This window comes from Electrophorus electricus, chromosome 12 (genome assembly GCF_013358815.1).
Source record: "Electrophorus electricus isolate fEleEle1 chromosome 12, fEleEle1.pri, whole genome shotgun sequence".
Lineage (NCBI taxonomy): Eukaryota > Metazoa > Chordata > Actinopteri > Gymnotiformes > Gymnotidae > Electrophorus > Electrophorus electricus.
Window position 1 is genome coordinate 4,709,362 of NC_049546.1, and position 19,841 is coordinate 4,729,202.

The 19,841-nt window shown below is 39.6% G+C and overlaps 1 protein-coding gene across 7 annotated transcripts in view; it reads left to right on the top strand.

Annotated features, from left to right (window-relative positions):
* si:dkeyp-44a8.4 (collagen alpha-1(XXIII) chain) overlaps positions 1 to 19,841 on the top strand; it is an 86,357-nt gene that overhangs the window by 2,282 nt on the left and 64,234 nt on the right. The window lies entirely within an intron of this gene.

The window sequence follows — 19,841 nt, forward strand, 5'->3', positions numbered from 1 at the left end:
CGACAGGGTCTCTGAACTGTAAGGTGATCCCCTTTTCATTTTAGGACCAATGGCTGCCACCTGAAACCAGAATCATGTACTGAGCCACTGGCTGACAGGATCAAAAAAAAAGAGAGTGAGAGAGAGAGAGAGAAAGAAAGAGGGAGTGAGGGTAGGAGGAAGGGAGAGAGAGAGAGAGGGAGGGAGGGAGGGAGGGAAGGAGAGAGGGAAAAAGAGAGGTATTTCTGTATCTGCAACAGATGCTGGCTCACTTCCCAGCTACTGGCCAGGCATTGATGTAGTGGACCACAGCAGGAACTGGCAAGGTGGACAATAGTAAGAGAATTGTTGTAAGAGTTGATACTGAACTGCTGTGATATACAGCATTACACTACCAGTCAAAAGTCTGGACACATCTACTCTTTGTTTCGTTTTATTATTTTCTGTTTCAGAAAAATGATTTACCATTAATGTTCTATAATTATTGTTATATAATTAAGCCACCCATGGCGAGGGATTAACTATATATATATATATATATATATATATATATATATATATATATATATATATATATATATATATATATATATAAAATCCCATTATTTCACATAATTTATTTTATATAGTTATATCTGAAATATTATATATATATATATATATATATATATATATATATATATATATATATATATATATATATATATATAAAAAAAATATGCTCATGGTTGTATTTACACAAAATTTTATTTTGTCTTTCAGGGTAGATTAAATATTTTTATTGCCTTTTGCTTAATGTATTAAGCAAATTAATTCAGGACTGTCTAATCTTTTGACTGGTAATGTATATATTTGAGGAATATTGTATTTTTTTCTTTAAAGTAAATGCTTCCTCAGACTACAGTAAATAACTGCTCTTCTTAAAGTGACAGAAAGTCACACTGTGTGCCAGGTTTCAAAATATTTTTTTCTGGTAATCCACAGACACTTCCAGTCAGACAAATGTATCTTTTTAACAGCATCATGTTGTTCCACGACAAGGGCTTATATGTCAAACCTCTGAACTATTCCTGCAATATTTATAATCCTTGTCTGTTTAGTCACTTGATTGCTAGTGAAGGATAGAGAGCTAAATACTCTTTACATTCACCTGACATTTCTCATTTATCAGGAGCATGCAAGGGACCCAAACTCTGATCCTTTTAGCTGTAATTAGGAAACTGCCAATTGTCCGCATAGCCGTTTATTGTTGAATATCAGTAGTGCTATGCTGTACCTCATATTTTAAAGTTACAGCAGTTTTGTGGTCATTTTAAAGAAATCAGTGTCACGTGATTCCATCTCATGTATAGCTTCTCACAGTCTTCCTTCGGGCTTAATGAAGAGGTCTGGTCATAAATGACGTAAATGGTGATGATGGGTATGTGTTCCAATCAGTTTCATTGGGTAAATGATAAGGCTGGATATGACCAGGATGAAACAGCACCCAGACCCATCACTCTGAAGTCACACTGCCAAGGAGCTTTCAGGAAGTACCCAGAGTGAGGCGTGGTGTGCTGCCTCTCCTCTTTCCTGGGTGGAGATTTGTGACTCTCCGTGTACTTCTTTGATTCATGCCATGATGTCATGTCATTTACACATGAGGAGATGAGCATTTCATTATAATTAGTTGAATGCTTCATAATTCTACTATATGCCCTGTATCCACCTAGGAAACTGTTACATTAGAGAACACTCAACATATCAAGCTTTTCTTGTATTCTTAAATGTATTCTGCTACAAATGTTTATAAGATTACTATTAAGCAACACCTCAGCAACTGATTACAGCGCAATTTAAGTGCAATTTAAGGGTCTTAATCTTAAATTACTTTAATCTTTCATTACTTTGAAGGCAAGTCAGTAATCGGAGAGTTTTGGGGTGTGGCAGATGGATCTGATGAACATAGCAATGTATATACTTTCATCTCTCCAAAAGGTCTGTCTTAAAATATCCTGCTAGGGCTTGGTAGCATGTGTTGTGTGTAAAATTTCCCACTAAGAAGTTGTGCAAGAAGATATGATCCTTTTGCCATGGTGAAAGAGCTAAGAGTTGCAGTGACGAACTAGGAATGACCTTTTATAGCTCTAATACGTAAAACACACAATTTTAGTCTTGTTCTGTTTTCATCCTTGAGTAGTTCCTTACATGTATCATGGATCTGTGATGGGTATGGACATGGCTAGCCCCGGTGGTCGATCACAACTTGGTTGCGTAATCTCATTCAACCTATTTTGTTAGGCCTGGGTAGGTTTAGATCACTAGGTTTAGGTCAGTAGGTAGGTTTGTTCACTAGCTCCATGGGCGCACGCACACACACACACACACACACACACACACACACACACACACACACACACACACACACACACACACACACACACACACTCACACACACACTCACACACACACACTCACACACACACTCACACACACACTCACACACACACACACACACACACACACTCACATACACACACACACACACACACACTCACACACACACACACACACACACACACACGCATACACACACACACACACACGCATACACACACACACACACACACACACACACACACACACACACACACACACACACACACACACACAACTTCTGTTCACTGACCCTTCCCTTCTCCACTTGTCTCTCATCGGGCATCTTATTAAAGTTAGCTTTGCAAAAGCACACTGTCTCACTGCAGAGCTATTCATATGAGTTCTTCCCTTTAGTAAATAAACTCAAGGTAGGCTGGTGGAGGCCTGGATACATACATTTTCTACAGAAGAGAGATGCTTCAGCTATAGCCCCTTGCTCTTAAATAGCATGTTGAAATATACTTTATTTTGTCGTAAATGGTATAGTTTATGGTAATATGTTGCTTCTGTCATCTATGTATGTCAAATTAAATTTTGACTTTTATGACAGATGGGTGGTTTGATATCGTGATGATATCATAGGTTACTATATTCCAGTGTGTCTTTGCTGAGGTGGTTTTAGTAATGACTCTTTGAATTACATGGAATTGATTACATTTTGTTAAGAGTCATCATTGTAAGCTGCAAATGACATGGAAAATCTCCATAAAATTTAATGAGGGAAAGTGAGAAAGTGGTTAGCACTTTAAAGATGTGTGCATTCGTTGCTTTGAATAGCTTATCACCTTCACACAAGCTCGCTTCAGAGTCTGTTAGTACTCTTTACTAGCTATTCTGAGCATCATCTGCATATAAAGATACAGAGATGAGTATACACTTCATTGGTTCTTTGATTCACTAAAAAGCTTGGCTAAACAGTAGCTTGTAGCTTGCTCTTTGTGTAAAAATGGTTGGTTTGGAACCACATGCCTGCTATAAGCTATATTCTAGAGACTGTATCAAAGGCAACTCAAACAGCTCTCCCAAATGATACACAGCAGTTTCCTGACAGATGCTTCCAGCTCTGCTCTAACAGCCTGGGAAAACGTGTGCATTCCCCAGTTTATAAGATCCAGTAGCAATCAGATTCAGAGTCTTTATTGGCCAAGTATGTTTGCACTTACAAGGAATTTGTCTTCAGTCACACAGTGGCTCACAATACACAACAGACAGTGCACCATAACTGGCAATAAAACCTTCACACTGTGCAGTAACAGACAGACCACATACACACAAATTCCCATACACAATTGTTAAATACAATCTATTTAAAGTGAAGAGTACAGCATCTTGGTAGAAGGTAGCAATGCACATTAGAATAGAATTAAAATAGACTACAATAGAATAAGGAGTGGCACAGAGTGGGAATGAAATCATTCAAATTCTCTGTAACACAGTTCTTTGTGGTGGCATTATGTCTGATGCAATCATTCTTACAATTTCAGTCACTAGTTTTCATTACACTACTTCCACCACCACCTTGATATCACATGAGCCCTCGATGTTCTTGTGGACGATTTAAATGTAACATCGCTTTATTCTTGGATCTTCGTTACCAGTTTATTTGCTTCATTTGTTAAGTCGGATATGTTCTGTCATAAACAGAAATGTGTCATCATGACCTTAACCACCTTCTGGTGGTTACTTTGTTTCATTTAGTTTCATTTAATTTGCTCCAGTGGTTCATACCTTCCTATATAGATCACTGATCCAATTTAGATTATTCAACATGTGTTTAAAAAAGGCCACAGGGCAAAAAAGCATGGGTATATATATATATATGTGTGTGTGTGTGTGGGTGTGTGTGTGGGTGGGTTGGTGGGTATATGTATGTTTGTATTTGTATGTGTGTTCTGGCCTAACCAAGCTAAACACATTTATAGGACATCCTTCGCCCAGATGAGGTGTTTTCAGAAAAAGGAAACAGAATAGTGGTTGCAAAGCAGTGGAGTCGCACAGCACGGGAAACCAATCAGCCTGGGCCATGAGTTCAAAACGTCCCACAGCAGCAATGCAGCGCTCCATTCTGATTTATGAAAATGTTAACATATTGCTCAAGGAATAAATCACAGTCATGTTTCTTACTGAGTGCCACCTCATTAACGTACAAAGGTTTGCAGAATTATCTCACATGGATGCTCTATGACGACAGTGTTTTTGTTGTTAATTTATTTTCAGAACTTTCAGAGCAGGTGTTTTAAAGAGGAGATTAATATGAGCACAAAAGGGACCTATTTTTTGGGATAGCATAATTAGGAAAATTGACTTTCCATGAGTTGAGTTTTCCAGAGGCTGGACACTACCACCATTCACTATGCCAGGATGAGTCCAGTCCATAGCCAGCCCATAGCCTGATCTGGTAGATCATTACAGCCTCATTTAAAGCCAGAGATGAAAAGCAATAGCAGACAATTTCCATAGAAGTGGTGCAGAGGCAGTAATGTGAACTGAGTTGCATCAGTTCATTTTGGTTGTTAGCAATTTTCTTAAAGGTGGCACTTTCTGTCAGCAATAATTCAGCTAATGAAAACTTTGATAATTAGGTTATGAACTGAAGCAAGAAAATCGTTCATCTGTAGAATGCAGGGGGACCCTGGGAATGCAGGGGAATCCTGGGAATCGTAATTTTTCTTTAAATCCTTTGTCTTTTATTTTGTTTACCCAACAGTGGGCTAGTAATGCGGTCCCTTTGCTTTTGCTGAGATTCACTGCCTGTGTTTTGCAGTGTTCATTGCAGATAATAAGGTATCTTATGATTAACACCGGAGATTTGTGCTTGCACATGTGCGGAAGTTATCAGGCCTGAGTGCTCCCTGTACTCTTTTTCTTTATTATCTCCATCCAATTCTGTAAAACCCAGTTTCTGAGATGACTCCACTGTGGATTCAAGACATTCAGTTGTCTGCCTCTATGTCTGTATTTATTTCCCGAGGATGTCGTGCTGCCTAGGCCTTCTCAAAAGGCTGCTCAGCGTGACATTCAGGTGAACAAATATCAGGTTTGATAATTGCACTGGCACAGGGGTTTTAAAAGGAGTGAGAGATATAATTGTTAAAGTGCAGTACATGTGAAGCCAGAGTTCTTTGTTACGTGACCACCCAGCTCAGAGCACGCCATTGATGAAGCACCAGTGGCCTGAGGCTGAAAAACTAGGCAGTGCTGTCTAAAATGTGATGTCTGGCTTCAGTTAAGTCTCATGCTGATTGTACCTCTGAGCTGTGGTTTAGTACATTGTTTAAAAGAGAGTTCCTTAATGATCGTTTAAAATGATTGGTGATTAATTGATTACTGTTTATGCAGCTGACAGTTCAAAGCCCTCTCAAAAATAGACAGTAAGGAGTAAAATCAGCTCTTTATTTCTTTAGCTGTAGAACATTAATATATGGAAGATTTTCATGAGCATTTGTTTCATACTTCTTTTCTGCTTTCATCTTAAATTATTAAAGTGAATCTTAAGTATTAGATATATGTCAGACTCATGACCATGTCATTTTAATTTTTGGAATGCTTGCATGTATGTGTATCATTTGTGGAGGTTGATAACTGTGTTCTGTTCATGTTCACTTGGCTGGAGTGAGATCTAAAGAGGTCCTTTTGTTGATTTGGACCTCACACTTGCATGTGCACTGTGACACTGCTGCAGTCACCAGAAAATATAATTATTACTGATCTGAATCAGCCAAAAGCAACATTCAGTTAGCAGAGGTGCTGTTTAATTGGTCTAAACTCAGTGCTGCTCCATATGGGAGAATGTGTGTGTATGCTGACATAAGTATTCATGGGCTTCTCTCTGTAACTGACCTATGAATTAAATCAGTTTCACATGTAATGTTAGCAGTCTTTTAATTAACCTTGTGAGTTTGCTGTCTCAAGTGTACTGCACTGAAGGACTTGGGACAATTTCTCGGAGCAAGTCTGATTTTGGATGCAGCAGTGGTTATTTGAATTAATAGTAATATTTCTGACTTTTATTTGAACTCCAATATTGAAATTCTGCTGAAATGTATAGTATAATAGTATAGTTGCCTGTATAATCATGGCTAATAATTATATAATTATAGTTAGAATTATTGTAAATTATTTAGATTGGCAATGTCAATTCGTAATTATTAAGATATCATGTTGCATATTAATAAAAAGTCCCAACTTTATCAGCAAGATTAGGATTGTATTTATCATGTACTTAATTGTTTGGTTGATGTTCTACATTAATCACTAATAATTACAAATAATATGTTTTTTGAAGCTATGCACAGTTTTGATTTGACTGATGTTAAACCGATCCTGGCACTCACTGATCATTAAAACTCCATGAAGCCTGTATCACATTCTCTAATCAACAGAATTAAAACTTTTCAATATGATTATCACTTTTCAAAATGTGTGGCGACACAATGGACAAAGCTAGGCCTTCGAACTGATTCCCTTAACCACTTCTTGCTGCCTTCATACACACGTGTTGTCAGAATAATGCCATATCTCTTTGCTAGCCATCATGGCTAGATGGATGGACATTCTTTCCCCCTCTTCTCCTGGCTTCAGCTCTCCATGCTCCTTAAGGACCAGACGTCCATCGGCACGTGGTCCTTGCTCTGGAGCAGGCCCTATCAAATGACCTCATTACCGGTGTGTTTTTTTTTTGTTTTTTTTTTGTACAGTCTTGGCTAACTGCTAACTGTCCATCAACAGTCAGCTCAGCAATACCCTCCCCACCACAACTGGTCCACACCATGCCATGTTGGCCAGCTAGCACCAGCAGACTTCAAAACAGTCGAAAGCAAAAATATTTTAGACAGTGGGCTTTAGATTTTGAATGACCCTTAGTTTATTTTATCTTTCGATCTGTGTTGTGACCCATTAGCTGGGTGTTCCATTCTGTTTGTTTCAGTCATGTCATTTTACAGTGGTATTTTCTACAGTAGTAAGCTGTGCTTGTAATTCAGCTATACTGGAAAATGTAATAACTTTAGAATTATAGGAAGTCTAATCAAAATTCATCTCTATAAATACCATATGTAAATAGAACTTTATAGAATGATGGCAGAAATATCAAATTCTCTCTTAACATCCATAAATCCATTCCAGGAATCTGATTTGAGACTTCTCTCTTCATCCCTAAATCATTTGCCTACATATCTAATTGATTTGACTTACCAAGGAGAGCGCCACGAAAACATCATTAGCACTGCATTCAATTTTGGTTCAGTGCCCCTGGCTTTCATTACAAATGTGCTGTTTTCATAAGAGGGTATCCAAGTGGTTTCCATGTGTGGCACACTCATACTTTTCATGCTAATGGACTCTGCTGTACATTACTGCGTTCCATGCTATCCATATGTTACCTCGAACCACCAGTGGATACAGTGATCATTTGGCCTCTTTTGGGCTTTTTGGCCTGCTAGATTAGTATTGGGGTGCATCATTATTAGTTGTCTCATATTGCATATTTGCAGGACTTTGCGTGAACAAACCATTCACACTTTCCTCAAAAAATTGCAAATTCTAAATGTTGAGACAGTGGTGCAGCTAATGGACATAACTTTTCTTACCACCTTGTTTGTACAACTGCTATGAATTCATATCTGTTATGAATTCCTATGGACTTTTTGGATTCTGGTTGGTATTTTGGCAATGCAACATGCAACAAGTATTCTGCAGATACAGGTAATGACATGTAGTTCCTTGACCGATCCAGTCAAGCGGATCATATTCGCAGCAATAATAAACTTTTCCTCACCAAGGTCATTATAGCCTCCTGTTCCCCTCTCATTGTTGTGGGCTCTATGAAATTGCCTTTCTGGTTTAGGAGAAGTTTTATTCAACACCCCAGTAACAAGATCCTCAGCCCTAATGTTAGACTCTCAGTGGTTTTTATTCCAGTTTCTTTTTTGTGGACGTGGTTACAAGTCTGGGCAAGCTTGGGCAGTACCTGCTGGCATGTGGTTCAGTGGGACTTTGATATCAGGAGTGACAAACTCATCTGCTACAATGTGCTGTTGGGAGTGAAAAGAGGATCATCACCTTTCTACATCAGAGATGTGTCAGTCCCAAGATGGATTATGCCACTCCAGATCACACTGGCAAGATTAAAAGACTGAAAGTACATGACTCAAGACAGGTGCTCACCTCAGCTGTAGGGAATGTATATCTGGCCATTTTTACTTGATGGTGACAAATACGAGAGAGGAGATGGAAGGGATTAATTACTTCGTTACACAGTGTATGTTGTAAAATGTGCACCATGACTATGAGCCTAATAGGGAGTGTGTGGCTTGTGTGAGAGTCTGTGTCTCAAATATCTCACTGAGTCCACTGAGTAGTAGACATATAGGTTAACTAGCCATCATTTCTTAATGTCTGTATCACCTGGACTGAGTCAGGGTTTCTTATGTATGGTAAGATTTACTGCCTTTGTGGATGTGTGCAACCAATTGTACGCCTCTCAGCTCTACTGAGAAACTGCACACGATCCAGATACCTTTTGTGCTGCTTATGTCTTGAGGTGAATTTATGCCTAGTTCCTATTAATAGGTTTCATTTTCTGTTGTAGAACCAAACTCCTCAAATTGTGAGCAGTGAGGTGGTCCTCTTGCTGGCCTTAGGTAACATAATTTCTAGAGTGAAATTTCAAATGTCCACCTTATGCATGTTAAAGAGGACTTAATATGTTCATTTTCAATGTTAATAATTCTACTAGAATATACAGAGTGGCTCATAAGTCATTAAACATACAATGAAAATGGTTTGAAGACAAATGGTTAAGACACAAACTGTGGGGGAAGGGGTAAACATGGGGTAAACATGTTACACACACACACACACACACACACACACACACACACTAAATGGACATGCAGGGCTGTTGATAAATGCCATTCGCTGCAGTTTACATGTTTGGAATGCAAAAAGTTAAATGGTTGTTGTGGAACAGCTAGAAGATCAAACCATGAAAATCAACAAAGGGTGCTAAATGACTACTGTTGCCTTATTCAGTAGCATCTATTATCCTATTTATAATCAAATACAGTTCAGGCAAGACCCTTGATTTGCTGAAGGAATATTGTAATATGCATACCAAATATATTATTATACTCTGGATTTGTATTGTAAGTGAAACATTATGGCTACTTAAAAAGACTCTACAAATACTGAATATTCTGTAAGGAACCATAAGTTATCTATAGGACAGCATTATATGTGATTATTATTGAAGGTAGTTGATGCTAACATACTAACAGTTCATACAGTGTATAGAAGAATAAAACCTTTTAGCAAGTTAGAGTCCTGTGGCAGTATGATGAATGGTTTAGGTGTTTTTGAAACTGGCTAGGATGGCTGAATGGTCAGTGAATTTTCTGGAAGTTGGCTAAGTCGTGTTTATTGTCATGACTTCTCTTGTCTTGTGTTCCAGACAGGCCAATAGCTTGGTTAGCATTCCATCCAGCCCTGTGCCTCTAAATGTGAAAATGTACACAGCACTGAAGGGCGTGTGACATGGAACAGCTGTGTGTTATTGTCTAAGTGGTACTCATGACATCCTTTGGTTGCAACCTCTAGCTCACTCTCTTTTACTTACACCGCGGCCAAGGACATCCGACTCTGCTGGGTGGAGGGTGGAGGGTGGCGAGGAGGCATGGGATGGGGGGTCTAGGGGGCAGCTGTCCAGAGCTCACTGAGGCCATAGCTTGGCTGTGAACCAGTTCCCTTTTTAAAATCACACCAGCTCTTGTCCCTGCAACAGCTGATTGTTTCAGTGAAACCAAGCCCATGGCTCGTTGCTCTATTCCAGAATGTGAAGGAAGTCACTCTAAATCAGCTTGCTGTTCTTTTCCTATCTGTTAGTGTCAGTGTCCGTTTGCTTTTATGCTGCAATCTACTCTGCACTTTCCAAAAGGCATTCTCCTCCTGTGGCCAAATTGCCCTGTAAACCACAAGATCTTAATCGAGCACTGTGTGTGGGCACTCGCGCTCTCTCTCTCTCTCTCTCTCTCTCTCTCTCTCTCTCTCTCTCTCTCTCTCTCTCTCTCTCTCTCTCCTCCTATTCCTTCTTCATCTTCTCTTTCTTGGCGTTCTTGTGATTGTATATTTGGAGAGGATGAGGCAGGGAAATCATAATGATGTTGAAACTGTCTTGTGGTTTTATGTGCATAATTTGGTTCTAATATGTTTGAAAAAGAACGTGACTGAACATGACAACTTCAGCCGGGAAGTCTGTAATATATAATCACTCTTATAAACTATTAATCAGTCAATCTGCTGGTTCACACTTTTAAACACAAGATTTATTACCATGTGAGGTTCACTAAAACAGTAACATTATCTCCCTGTATTAGGAGACATGTTGTTTGGACTCCTTCTTTGCTAAGCTCTGTGACAGGAGGTATGGCCTGTGCTCTCAGTATATAGATCAAAACCTCAGAGATATATTGAATTACCAAAAAGTGTTGTCACTGTCACTATGAATTCTGCACTCAGACACTCCAAATGAACCGTATTTCCATGATCAGACCCCACTGAAACTCTTCTGCAAACCTTCATCCATTTCTGCTCTCCTGCTCAATTTACAGGTCTAGAAGCTTCCCATATTGCTAAAGCCCCCCTAATCAGTGGCTCTGTTTTGCTATTGCCTGTGGGGACATACTAATGGTCAGGGAGGTTAATGAGGATCGTGGGATGTGGAATGTTCTGGAGTGGAGGTCAGGTGGCTTTCCAGTGTCCCATCTATCAGCAGCTGTGTAGCATTAAAACATGTCCATGCATACTTCAAAATTGTTGTACATATGATGTTTGATTTGTTAAGTAGGAACTGAGTAGTCAGAAAAGGTCAGCTAATCTTTGTCTGTACATGGTCTTGCACTTACCTTGACTCAGGCCTAGTGATTTGTCTCGGAAGAGACTATTTAAACTGATGACAATATAGCTGCTGTAGGATTAGTGTAGGAAATGACTGTCCTACTACATGTTTGTAGCTGCAGTTTGAGGAAACACTGCTGAAATCTGAAGGCTTTCCCTTATGGGTATATGAAAACTACCTTACCAGATGCAGCATCCCCTGACTAGGGATTAACTCAACCATTTTCTGTAGCTTCTCATCAGTACTGGGCAGTGCTACGGGTTGTTCCGGCCAGTCCTCCTACACAAGACTGTTTCAATTCATGTATATTTTTGGAGTATGTTGCCTAAATGGCCTTCAGATCAGGGACAGTGAGACTGAGGTCAGAACTCAAACGTGGCCATTCTAAATGCAGAATTTTGTGTCTTTGAGCCTTTCTATTGTTGATTTACTATGGAATTTTGGTTCAATTTGGTGAAATCATTGGTCACAATGACCAATCCAGGCCCCAAGGCAGAAACGAGGTCCCAGACCATTATATTTGTCCACCATACTTCACAGCTGGGATGAGGTTTTGCGGTTGGTATGTAGTGATTTTTTTTCTTTTCCAAATATAGTGCTGTGTACACTTACCAAAAAGTTATGTTTGTTTCATCTTTCCATAGAACAGTAGTTCTGTGGAACATTCAGGTGGTCTAGAGATGAACAGCAAGGATTTGTTTTCAGACAGAAGTGGTTTCATCCATGCTCCACCATGTTATTTTTTTTAATTATTATTATTTTATAAGGGTGGACTCATTAACACGGGCATTATCAATACAAGAGATGCTTACAGATTCTTTGCTGCCACCTTATGGATCGTTGCCAGTTATTTGAGAATTTGCCCTGATCTTTGTAGAATTTCCACTCCCAGGGAGAAGGTGCTGAATCTCTTTTGCTTGTAAAGACCATTTGCTTGACTCTTGACTGCAGGAGGCCAAGTCTTTAGAAATGACTTTGAGCTTCACAAACTTGTTCTTCTGTGGTCGTCTTAAAATGCATGTGATCAGGCCATGTTGCACTAAATAAATAAAATTTGTGAACTCAAATTATGCGTGTGTGGGTGTGGGCGTGTTTAATGTATATGCCAAGAGGGCAGTTTAAATTCTCCCTTGAAGTGACTGGTAAACATGATCCTCATTTTCATAAAGGTTCAAATAATTTTCACATCAATGATCTTGAATGCTTAAAAGCATGTGCACTATAAAGATATTTGTTAAATAACAATATATTTAGATTAGATCACATTATAGGAGTTATTCATACAGACATCCAAATAATACCAAGGGGTTCACAAACTTTTTTTCACTACTGTATGCATGTATATGTTCATGAGTGTGCATGTACACGTATTTGTATGTTTGTGTGCATGTGTATGTGTGTACTTTTGTCTGATTGGCAATGTGAGCCCCAGGAAACAATTCTGTGGGTAAAGTTGTACCAAACAGGACGTGCCAGCTCATAAAACTCTGAACTCTCAACCCCTGTAGTGACACACACACACGCACGCACGCACGCACACAGGCACGCATGCACGCACACGCACTTCTCTTGCACCCTCTCAGCAGACAAGATCTTTATCCCAAATGACGGAAGCTGAGGGCTTGTTTAAGTAAAAGGCTAATAATGTGGTAGGTAAGCCCCCTACTGGAGGCAGGAAGGACAGACAGTTCTTGAGTGGGCTGATTTTAGAGCAGACACTTCACCAGCAGGACACATTCATATCACGTCGTGTAGTGTTGGGGAATAATGTTTACAACACTGTATTCTAAATCTTACAGCATAATGTTGCACTGGGTATACTAACACAGGGGACATCAGTGAATGGAATCCATCTACATAGATAAAAACATCTTTGAGCAATATGCTGTGCTTTTTCAAAGAACACAAATACACTTAGATTACACTTTTGTTTTAAACTTGAAAGCTGAAAGTCTTCTGTGAAGTTAAAAGGCTCACAAGGATATTATTGCAACATGTGCCTCTCTGACTTGATCTTATGTAAATTCCTGCAGTAAGTGGACCCTCATGGGATGAAGATAACACTTTTATATGACCTGACATCTAACCCCATGAAGGCTTGAAGTGCCACTACAGACACACGCAGTAATTGCTCCAACTCGCTGGTAGATGTGTTGGAGCACTGTGGATGATTTTAGTGATTAAGCCATCCGCTTGTCTTCGCTGTCGTCTTACATCTCATCTGGGTGTAGGTAATGTACCTACTGGCTTCTTTGCTGTCATCTGGTTGTGGTCGCTCTCATGACAGAATAATGCATGTGTGGGTGTTTACATTCACACAACACTGCACCCATCACTGCGCATTTACGTTGCCAGATCTCTGTTGTTAGAAAGTCTTGGGCCAGCTGCTGTTTTGGCAGACCCTGACTAGCACTGTAATGTTTAATGTGTGGTCACATAACTTATAGTTGACCGGACTGTGTCTTTTACATATGGTTATGGTTTTAGCCGTATGTACTGTACATTACAGCATTGATAAGAGCCACCCTAATGAAATGGCAGAGTATTTGCTTAAGATTTTACAGATTGCACTGATCATGGCCCATTAACCCGAGCGTGCTTGTGTGATTGGTTGGTGGCATGTGCGTGTGGTAGGCAGGCTGTAGATGGTTATCTCTCATCTAGAACAGCCATTAGTTCCAGCAGAGAGAGGAGAGCCAGTGATCGCTGCAGCCTCTGGGCTGTCTGGGAAGGGAACTATGGGAGCCTGTTTAGATCACATTTACCAAAATACTCAGCCTCTTTTCTCATTAAATCAATTTTATCATTATATGACAATTTGTTTAATGTGTATTGAAGCTGACCCGTGTTCACATTTCCTGTGTGGGTGTGTTTTCATATCAATAAGTTCAATGAGCACTTTTCCAACAGCACTTTGCTCTCAAAGACAATGAACCCTTTAAAAATAATGAAACTCTTATTAGCCTAGGACATAACAAAGACTGTTTACAGTTAACCCTAATTTATCAGCTCAAATCAAGGTAGAGCACGATAAAAACACAGCATGCATTATATGTCCTCCTGTTTGCTGTTGAAGTCCTCTGCCATCAAAGTATAATTTATTTATGTAGTACTTTTTACATCATGCATTGTCACAAATCAGCTTTGCAAATGTCTGGGTTCAGATCCCCAATGAGCAAGTCAGTGGTGACGGTGGCTAAGAAAAACTCCCTGAGTGGAAGTAAGGTAGAAACCTTGGGAGGACCAAGAGAGAACTGATCTTGCTTATATAGGGTAAATAGGGCAGTGGTAGCTCAGTGATTAAGGTACTTGACTACTAATCAGAAGGTTGTCAGTTCAAGCCCCACCACAGCCAGGTTGCCACTATTGGGCCCCTGAGCAAGGCCCTTAAGCCTCAATTGCTCAGGTTGTACTCAGTCATAATTGTAAGTTGCTTTTATCCAAAGCGTCAGCTAAATGCCGTAAATGTAGTTCATTATAGTTGTCAGCTTTTCCAGTGGACCTTGTATAACTGAATGTGCATTCATTCGATGGAGTAGGTGGATGAATGTGGTAACATTCATTGACGGGTAGCACCAGGCCATTTTCTGGCATTATCTCGGATTCTTTGTCACCAACGGTCTAGACAAGTGTTGGCATCATCTCTGCAGTAATGTTCAGAAAAACCAGGAATATGTAGTTGCATCGTTAAAGATGGAAAGTCCATAAGCAGCAGATATGTGCCAATGATTAACAGTCAGGTCTATCTATGGAACAACTCAGAAAAAGGGCTAGAGGGTGACCACAGTCCTGAGCGCACTGTGAAACATTGCCTTCCACCCACCTCATCTTCACAAACCTCAGTGAAAACATGAAGGTCCTGGTTGACAGGAGAAGGCTATTCCCCACGCTGTAATCTTATTTCAAGGAACCCCTGCTGTAATCTTGCTTCTAGGAACTAAGAGAAACCCGTTTTTTTGAGAATGCAGTTGGCGTGGAAATTTATAGTATTCAGTGAGTTTTCTCAGATACTGTGAGGCCAGTTTATTTAGAGCTTTATACAATGGTCAACAATGGTATTTTAAAATCAATTGGGAACCAGTGCAAAGTTGAAAGAACAGGACTGATATGATCAAACCAGCTAGCTTTTCTAAGGACTCTGGCTGCTGCGTTCTGTGCAAGTTGGACTTTGTTCAATGACTTAACAGAGCACTATTAGAAGAACGTTACAGTAATCCAATATTAATGAAATAAAAGTATGGACCAACTTCCCTGCATTTGATAAGGAAAGTACATGTCTCGGTGTAGCAATATTATATAAACGGAAAAAGGCAGGAAACCTCGGCTTGGTGCCAGTGCTGTATGCCCGCCCATTCTGACTCATCCGTGTGAACCCATGTTCAATCTGCAGTGGGCTGATGTTTGTGTCGCCGTAGTATGCTTGGATTGGGAAGAGTGTTCTTAGTGTGTTTAGTGTGTGAGAGAAGCCCAATCAGGAAACCCTTGACAAACTCAGTATGACTCACAGGTGAGCTGTGCTGTGTACAGTGCCTGACCTCACCAGCTGTCGTGACATAAACACTCTCACTCTGTCCAGAAATGAAAGGAAATGCCCGGGTTGTCTCAGAAGGAGCACAGCTTTACATCTTTGATTTACTGCTTCATATAGATTCATGTAAATCTAATTCATGGCCCTTGAACACTGCAAGGAATAGAGTTGTAAAATGGGTACGTCTCAGGTGATTTACCTTTTTATTTGTTTCTTATAGATACCATAAAGGTGTGCGTGAAATAATTTTTAGACTTTGCTTTGTCAGAGTTCATTCCCCCTGTTATCTATTCTGTTTCTTTAAAAGAAAATATGGGACCCTTTGCCCAAGTTTAAAACACAGACGATGCCGTTGCCTGGGTTGTAATGCTATTCTTAAGGCATTTGCAGAGTTTCTGAATGTCCTGTGAAGTACTTGCCCTCTGACTCCTCACACCTGCCTCAGCCATGCCTATCTCCACCCAGGAAAGGGTGACTGACAGCCTGATGCATCAAAACCGACACATGAACTTACATTTCGCCTTTGCTCTGCTGCTCTATCTTGCCCTGATGCTAACCAGAATCTACAGTCACACCGTTGACAGAAGCAGGGATGGTAAGCTGCTCCAGTCATAGAGGTTGTCCTCTGAAATTTATCTTTGGAATGTGGAGGAATCTCATATGGTGAGACACCTGTCACTCTTTAACCTCTTCTGTCTTTTCCATATGGTTTTTTTTTTGTCGGTTCGCTGGTGGTGGTGGTGGGTGAATGTGCATGCATTATCAGCTAGTGAGGACAGATGGACACCATTCATCAACAACCCCTTTTAGCATATGACCTCACAGCTGGACCAGAGGCCTGTGCGTGTGTTTGAAAGTTAGAGAAAGAGAAAACATTAAACAGAAAGTTAAAAGACAGAAAGTTAAAGACAAAGTACTTATTTCAATATGATCACTATACAAATGCCATTTTTATTGAAGTTTTATGAAGTTACTTACTTTGTGTATAAGAAAAAATATATATTAGGCATTGCCCAAGGTTTCCTCTATGTGCCTTCTGTCTATTCAGGTTCTCTGCAGCAAGTGAAACAAGAGGTTAAAAGTGCTCTTGGAGATTTGATCTCTATTTTTTACTGAGAAAATTAGGGAATCAGATACTGGCATGATAAGTGACCAGGGTGGGTTTCCCCATAGCATTGTAAAGCAGAGACCATTGTTGAATGGTACACTATGATGATTTTGGTAAACAGGCCCACAGAGATCTGGAACTTGATGGATTAATGATCTACCATTTTTCTACAGGTATGTCCAATTAAAGATCATTAGCTACAGATTTTAGTGAAACTGAGAATCCTCTAGTTATATTGATTCCATATTCAGATCACAGAGATCAACACACACACACACACACACACACACACACACACACACACACACACACACACACACACACACACACACACACATATATATATATATATATATATATATATATATATATATATATATTTATTTATTTATTTGTTTATTTGACATTTGACAACAAATAATCTCCCTTCAGCTAACAAATCTAAAAAATACCCAAAACATACATTTTGCAAGTCGCAGTGTCAGTCATCTAAAAGAAAAGTCCCTGGCTGACTGAAGCATGACTATAGCCTGAGAGTGAGGCTGTCTGAGGTCTGCAGTGTCCTGTGTGGCCCTGCACTGTCTCCTGGGTGCTTTGGGAATACCTCAAACAGGGGTCATTCATCAGCACTTGGCTAAATGATGTGACTGGTTCTTATTAGCACTGTTTTGAAATGTGTGTTACTGAGGGGGCCCTGCTTCAGTTGCTCCTTTCCAGATGTTCCCACGTGAGACGCTGGAGTGCGAGCTGTGAATGGAGTCTAACAGAAATGACCAGCTCCACTAAAAAAAGACACCCACAGAACAATATGTATTTCTTATAGAAACTTGGGAATTCTACTACACAAACCCTGAGTGATACATGAAAGAAAAGTTGGCTTCCAGTGCTGCTATTTCCACTTTATTTATTTAGAATGTTTTTATGCTGAAATATTACGTCTTTGTTTAGATTGCTGTAGGGTAATTACAACATGGATTGCATTAATTTTGCTGCTGTATTTTTTAAAAAAAGAAAGAAGGAAACAAACAAAGAATGAGCTAAAGCAATGATTAGCGATTGACACTGAATATATACTGGCCTCACATTAAGTTATTAAGTTTTCATAATGCATGGCTGGTGGCTGCTGTTTACTCATTTGAAGAGCTGAAGGGATTTGCATGAGTCAACTGATTAGAAAAGTTATGCTAGAAGCACACATAGCCAACATAGCTTTTATTTACCACCTCCACCACCATTCATCTTTATAAAATCTGAAAGATCAGAGATGATCAAGTGCTACACAAATATTATTTTTGACATCACTACAGCATTCAGTTATACTTAACCCAGAGTGCAAAGGAATGATACAGAGCAGGGCATGATGTGTGAGCCCACAGTGGAAAAAGTCATACCTCAACAAAATAGTAAAGATGGATTTGTGAAAATGGAATATATACATTCCCCAAACCCAGTGTGTGAAATATTGTGAATGTATATTGAGTTATTATTACTTACAATTGATTTAATTTTTACCATATTGTAATATTCTACTTTGGACAACTTGATCAGAGCTGTCATTTAGTAAAACTGATCTTGTAGCCTATGTTATCACACGTGTGAGTCCATGAAAAAAAAAAAACATTAATGTTTTTCCTTGAAGGCAAGATGGATTCCCACTGATTTATGGGAAATTTGAGGACCATTCCATGGTGCCATATCTCTGTTATTTCACATTTAGCATGTGGTAGGGTTTGTGGACAGGTGTGAATAATTAGTTCTGTGAGTGGTGTGTGTTTGTGAGAATGTGTGTATGCTTTAGACAGCAGGGGGGTGTTGGGTCGTTGGGGTTACCCTCAGCACGGCTCAAACGTGACCCTGGCTTTAGGTCAGCAGAGCCTCCAGACCTCTCAGGGAAGGCTCGGTGGTAGTGCTGGGTTATAGCTTCCTCTGTGGCCTCATCTACTGAGCTGCTGTCACAGCAATAGCATAAGTAATCACAAAGAGTATTAAATCAGTGTTCTGATTATTCTGTCACTCATGTTCTATCCAGCAATCTAACAGGAAGGGGAAAAAATCCCATTACTGTTGAAGTGTCTTTGTTCCATGTAGAATTTAAAAGGTAATTATGGATGTGGGATTATTTGGTGAAACACTGCATGGTAAGATTTTTCAACGGTGTCACGAATGGCCACCCTTCTGACGTCCCTGTTTCTATGTTTTCTTGTCGTGTCTGTTTTCCTTTGGTTCCTGGTTGTTCCGGTCCCTGGTTTCGTTTTCTGTCCCTCGTTTGGTTTTCCACACCTGTCCCTCATTTCTGGTCTTGTTAAGTTCATGTATTTCAATCCTGTCTTGATACCCGTGTGGGTGCTGTTCATTGCGTGTGAATGAATGGATGTAAGTTTTGTGCTCCTAGCCTTCGTGTTTGTTAGTCTCAGAATTTTTCCTCATATCTGTTATAGCCTGTTTTTCCTTTTTGTGTTCGTGTGTTTTTGTTGATCATGTATCCTCGTGCTCTCCGTATTTGTAATATGACCCCGGACTACTGCAACGACTCTGATTTTGGATTTGCCCTTAATAAATCTTGCTCTTCTCTGCACATGCGTCCGCCTCCTTACCGCTCTATGTTACAAATGGCTGTTTCCATTGCAAAATTAATGGACTTGCTGCTAAGAGCATTTCACGATGAGTTGGATTTCACTGGGTGTAAAGTTTCACACATGCATTAGGATGAAAATATTTTAGAATACCTACATTGAGGTTTTCATATTATACACATAATTGAGAATGTTTTTAAAGGTCTTCAGGCTAAAAAAAAAAGCTAGTTTATGACAGATTTCAGGACTTGAGCCAGAAGTACTGATAGGCATTTCACATAGTTAAACTTCTTTCACAAAAAGTATATAATTTGTTTATAAGCTTGGATCCTTAGAAACAGT